The 6000-nt window shown below is 40.5% G+C and overlaps 1 protein-coding gene across 1 annotated transcript in view; it reads right to left on the reverse strand.

Moving 5' to 3' along the window:
- The window catches only part of LOC149974557 (tektin-3-like), a 28070-nt gene extending 25924 nt beyond the window's left edge, over positions 1-2146 (reverse strand). The window contains exon 1 of the mRNA XM_090212867.1: positions 1898-2146. The gene's annotated coding sequence lies outside the window, so the exon portion shown is untranslated. The remainder of the gene's footprint in view (positions 1-1897) is intronic.
- Positions 2147-6000: the final 3854 nt, after the last annotated feature.

Genomic DNA, 6000 nt, shown 5'->3' on the forward strand with positions numbered 1-6000 from the left:
TTTGGTATCATCATTGTGTTGCTGAAGTTGCCAATTTTTCTCCTTCCCATGATTTTATTTCAAGTAGGCCTACACAAGAAATAACTAAGGTTGATAACCATCTAGATGTCATCTTGATAGATACATACAGTCTACTACTCAATGGGGAGGGCAAGAATGGCAACAACACTGGGACACAGTGCCCTTCGCTCCTAACAGGCACTACTGACCGGCAATAGCATGGGAAGTAGCTACCTGTATTAGTCTGTATTAGTCTGGATGACATTCACAGTAAGCACACACATACTGTACAACACATAAGGAAACAGTACACCCATCGTCAGTACTTTTAATAAAAAATAAACACTTGCCAGTTTAATAACCGACAATGTACCATTCTTTGTGTAAAACCAACAGTGAAATTATTTTAAACTGCAAAACCCTTACGCACCATTGTACATTATATATATACAAGGGTTGGCTGGCCTTCTCTAGTCAATCGTAGGCTCAGTCACTGGTTTACCTTTATTTACAAAGCCCTTTTGGATTTACAACCATTTTATTTAGGCATTTTTATTGTTCAGAAATGTGGTTGGTACTTTCTTTGTTCGCAGGACTTAATCCTGCTAACTGTTCCAAAGGTCCGAACTTAATTTGGTAAAATGGTTTTTATTTACTCTGTGCCATTGGCTTGGAACGCCTTACAAAATACTTTTAAACTGGAAGAACTTGTCCTGATTGGTGTTTTTAAATCATTGATGAAGGATTTTGAGGCTGATTCCCTGACCTGTCAATGTTTTTCATTTGATGTTTTATGATTTTGTTATACTCTTGTGAATTCTGTTTTTTTACTAGACTACCTGTAGTTTTTCATGTTGTCTGTCTGTAATTGTTTAATGACTTGGTGCTGCCTATCTTGGTCAGGACGCTCTTGAAAAACAGATTTCGAATCTCAATGAGCCCTTCCAGATTAAATAAAGTTTAAATAAAATAAATAAATCCTCTGGCTTCAAAACACAAATCGTAGCTCAGTGTACGGTAGTTGAGTGGTAAGAATTGAAATAAATAAAACACTGCTCAATCAAAACCTTCTAACATATAGCAGAGCGCTTTCCACTCACCCACTCCCTTCCACACGCCCACTACTTTCCTTTCCACTCACCCACTCCCTTCCACACGCCCACTACTTTCCTTTCCACTCACCCACTCCCTTCCACACGCCCACTACTTTCCTTTCCACTCACCCACTCCCTTCCACACGCCCACTACTTTCCTTTCCACTCACCCACTCCCTTCCACACGCCCACTACTTTCCTTTCCACTCACCCACTCCCTTCCACACGCCCACTACTTTCCTTTCCACTCACCCACTCCCTTCCACACGCCCACTACTTTCCTTTCCACTCACCCACTCCCTTCCACATATCCACTACTTTCCTTTCCACTCACCCACTCCCTTCCACACGCCCACTACTTTCCTTTCCACTCACCCACTCCCTTCCACATATCCACTACTTTCCTTTCCACTCACCCACTCCCTTCCACACGCCCACTCACCCATACTCCAGTCGCCATATTGGGCCGCTGCTATTCCCATTTCAGTTTCTGAGATGCGATTTGGAAAATTCTAAAGTTAGGCTACTTTCTGATGCCAGACATTTTAAGATATTTAAAATATTTTAGAATATTTCAATATTCCACATTTGCATGAATGTCACAAATTTTTGGCATCATTAACATATCATTGATATATGAAGTAATTGCAAATAATATGAGAAAATTAAATGTCCACTGGGAAAAACGTTAATTGAAAGAAATATCACATGGCCAATTGTCTGCGAAAATAGCCATTTAGTCACAGGTATGTGAGCATCTTTTATAAATAACAGTAGGCTGAATTGAAATAAAATCCACTTACACGTGAATAGGCAAAGGTTTCCCCGACACCCAGCGCTAACGGCACACAGGCTCACCTCGACCGGTCCTCACCTAAGAATGAGCTGAAGAATTTAGAAAGGTAATCCAAGATACATTATTGATGGACAAGTTCGCAGGCCACTCCTGCTGTGGGCTCAAACAAACCAATGGCATCTTGGACCGTCCGAAAAGCTGGTTGCTTCAGTTGGGAGGTGAGTTGTCCTACATTCCGGTTGCCACAGAGGTAGTTGCTATGGGTTGCTATGAGAAGCAGTGAGAAGCATTTGGGGGGTGGGGGGTTAAATACTTCAAGGTAGGCTAGGCCACTACATAGGAGTATGCAGTTACACAGAACCTTTTCCTTCTGCATACGGTTCAGAGCTATTCCTTATAGATTGAATCCATCAAAAAATGTGCTTGTACACTGCGGACGTTATACTTTCAACATCAATGGGTACAGAGAGAGTCCCCACAAAACTGCATGCATTGTGTCTCTTGTAAGCAAAATAATTACTCATTTTGATTATGGGATTTGCTGTGACTTGGAGGACAGTTGGAGTTTAGAGTTACCCACCAAATCCAGCATTCTCTTTGGACATAGTCACAGTATAGCCGATTCCATTTGAACAACAGCCATCTACAGCCATTGCAGTAGCTGTAACAGTTGGAGACATTCTGAAATAATTTGCCATGAAAACAAAGCAATACTTTTCAGAAGGTTCAACACATGCTCACCTGTTTCTCTCACCATTTTGAGCCTCAAGCTTATTTTATCACAGCTAAAAGCCAGGGGGCAGGTTGTAACTCCTGAACTGTAAATACATTTTTTTAAATTTAACCAGGCAAGTCAGTTAAGAACAAATTCTTATTTTCAATGGCGGCCTATGAACAGTGGGCTAACTGCCTTGTTCAGGGGCAGAACAACAGATTTTTACCTTGTCAGACCAGGGATTTGATCTTGCAACCTTTGGGTTACTAGTCCAAGGCTCTAACCAGCAAGCTACCTGCTGCCCCATGAACTGCAAAGAAGCAGTAAATACTCAAATGGATAGTTAATATTAGGAATACAATTTTCCTTTGAAGAAAACACCTGCCACTTCTGATGTGATATTTCACCCCAAAATGAGGAGATCCTTTGCTGATGAAAATATACAATTATTGCTAAATGCCTTGAAGGTTGCATTTCAAGGCCTCTAAATGTGAATATCAACTTTATGGTTTTTAAAATCAGGCTTCCTGCCTGGTTATGACCAGATGAAATGTGAATGTTGAACATCTGGACGGTAAACGTGTCTGTAATATGTGCAGTCTGTCTGGGCGTTAAGCCCCTCAGCTAAATCATCTATGGCTCTGTTGGATCTAGGCCCAGATCCATGTGCAGATGAAATGGACCATGTGTGGGGGAGAGATAATATCTCCATGGTGTGATTTTGGACATTGGCTCCTGTTGGTTAGGCCTAGGAGTGGCAGACACATCTGGTGGGTGCATTTGGACAGTGGTTGTAAATCTTGGCAGGGGAGGGAGTATGGGCCTCCCTCGCACTACAGCTGTGTATAATAACTCACATTAGAACACACAACTGGACTTCTCCACCACCACCCTCCCAGAATACCTTTTAGTCAAATCAGAATAGGAGGAACTCAAACACCAGCAGAGCTGAAAACCTTCTGATTAGCCATGAAGGAATGTTATGGGGGAAACATTACTTTAGAGTGGACATCTGTGAGTCATATGGATAAGTGTCTGCATTATAACAGCCTGAAAATGGTTGATGGATGGAAAATAGCAGCGTAAATTTGCTTTCACTTTGGCATTTCTGGTAGGATCTCCTCATTTTGGGGTGCAATATCACATCAGAAGTGGTAGGCTGCTGTGTTTTCATCACTGAAAAATTGCATTTCTATTATTAACTATCCTTCTGATTATTTACTGCTTCTTTGCATTTCAGGAGTTACATGGCAACTTTTATCATTATAGATGTGATAAAAATATCTGTCACGTATACTCCCTCTCTGGCCTCTAGGTCACCAGGCTGCTGATTATCCCGCACACCTGTCACCATCGTCACGCGTACCAGCGCCTCATGATACTCACCTGGACTCCATCACCTCTTTGATTATCTTCCCTATATCTGTCACATCCATTGGTTCTTTCCTCAGGTGTTATTGACTCTGTTTTCAAGTCGGTGCGTTGTTTGTGGTTCGTGTTTACAGTTTGTATTCATTCGTTCATTCATTGATTCATTTATTAAAACACTCACTCCCTGAACTTGCTTCCCGAATCTCAGCGCACTCGTTACAATATAAACGATATTCAACCAAGATGATGGAAATGCCATTCACGCATTCCCCTTTGGGGGAAGATTCAGAATCTCCTCATTGACGCCAATCAAAATTAGCCTACTTTTAGGCTATTGTTTATATACAGTACCAGTCAAAAGTTTGGACACACCTACTCATTTAAGGGCTTTTCTTTATTTGTACTATTTTGCATTTTCTAGAACAAAAGATAGTCCCACTAAGCGCAAACCAGATGGGATGGCGTATCGCTACAAAATGCTGTGGTAGCCATGCTGGTTAAGTTTGCCTTGAATTCTAAATAAATCACTGACAGTGTCACCAGCAAGGCACACCCACACCATCACACCTCCTCCTCCATGCTTCACGGTGGGAACTACTCATGCGGAGATCATCCGTACATCCACTCTGCATCTCACAAAGACACGGCTGTTGGAACCAAAAATCGCAAATTTGGACTCATCAGATTTCCACCGGACCATTGCCTGTGTTTCTTGGCTCAAGCAAGTCTCTTCTTATAATTGTTGTCCTTTAGTGGTGTCTATGCAGCAATTTGACCATGAAGGCCTGATTCATGCAGTCTCCTCTGAACAACTAATGTTGAGATGTGTCTGTTACTTGAACTCTGTAGCATTTAGGCTGCAATTTCTGAGGCTGGTAACTCTAATGAACTTATCCTCTACAGCAGAGGTAACTCTGGGGCTTCCTTTCCTGTGGCAACCAGTTTCATCATAACACAAAGTTCTTGAAATTTTCCGGATTGACTGACCTTCATGTCTTAAAGTAATGATGGGCTGTCTTTTCTCTTTGCTTATATGAGCTGTTTTTGCCATAATATGGACTTGGTCTTTTACCAAATAGGGCTATCTTCTGTATTCCACCCCTACCTTGTCACAACACAACTGATTGGCTCAAACGCATTAAGGAAGACATAAATTCCACAAATCTACTTTAACAAGGCACACCTGTTAATTGAAAAGCATTCCAGGTGACTACCTCATGAAGCTGGTTGAGAGAATGCCAAGAGTGTGCAAAGCTGTTATCAAGGCAAAAGGTGGCTACTTTGAAGAATCTCAAATATAAAATACATTTTTGTTTGTTTAACACTTTTTTGGTTACTACACTATTCCATATGTGTTATTTCATAGTTTTGATGTCTTCACTATTATTCTACAATGTAGAAAATAGTAAAAAATAAAGAAAAACCATTGAATGAGTAGGTGTGTCCAAACTTTTGACTGGTTCTGTATATATTTCACACATTGGGGTAAAAATTGGAGTGTAATGCTTGAATGGATGTCAACTACAATACATGTCATTGTCACTATTCAACTGCATCACACTTAAAATCGACTAACAACCACCACCGATTTCTATATGGCTAGAGATGCATGTACTGTACATACAGGGCCTTCAGAAAGTATTCACTCCCCTTGACTTTTTCTACATTTTGTTGTGTTACAGCCTGAATTAAAAATTTATTAAATTGAAATTGTGTGTCACTAGCCTACACACAGTACCCTATAATGTCAAAGTGGAATTCTGTTTGTAGACATCTTTACAAATTAATACAAAATTAAAAGCTGAAATGTCTTGAGTCAATAAGTATTCAACCCCTTTGTTATGGTAAGCCTAAATAAATTCAGTGTAGAATTGCGCTTATCAAGGTATAACATAAAATGCATTGACTCAATCTGTGTGTAATAACAGTGTTTGACATTATTTTTTTAATGACTACCTCATATCTGTACCCTACACATCCAATCCAATCTGCAAGGTTCCTCAGTCGAGCAGTGAATTTCAAAC

This window comes from Oncorhynchus mykiss, chromosome 20 (assembly GCF_057628025.1).
Source record: "Oncorhynchus mykiss isolate SJ-2025 chromosome 20, ASM5762802v1, whole genome shotgun sequence".
Classification (NCBI taxonomy): domain Eukaryota; kingdom Metazoa; phylum Chordata; class Actinopteri; order Salmoniformes; family Salmonidae; genus Oncorhynchus; species Oncorhynchus mykiss.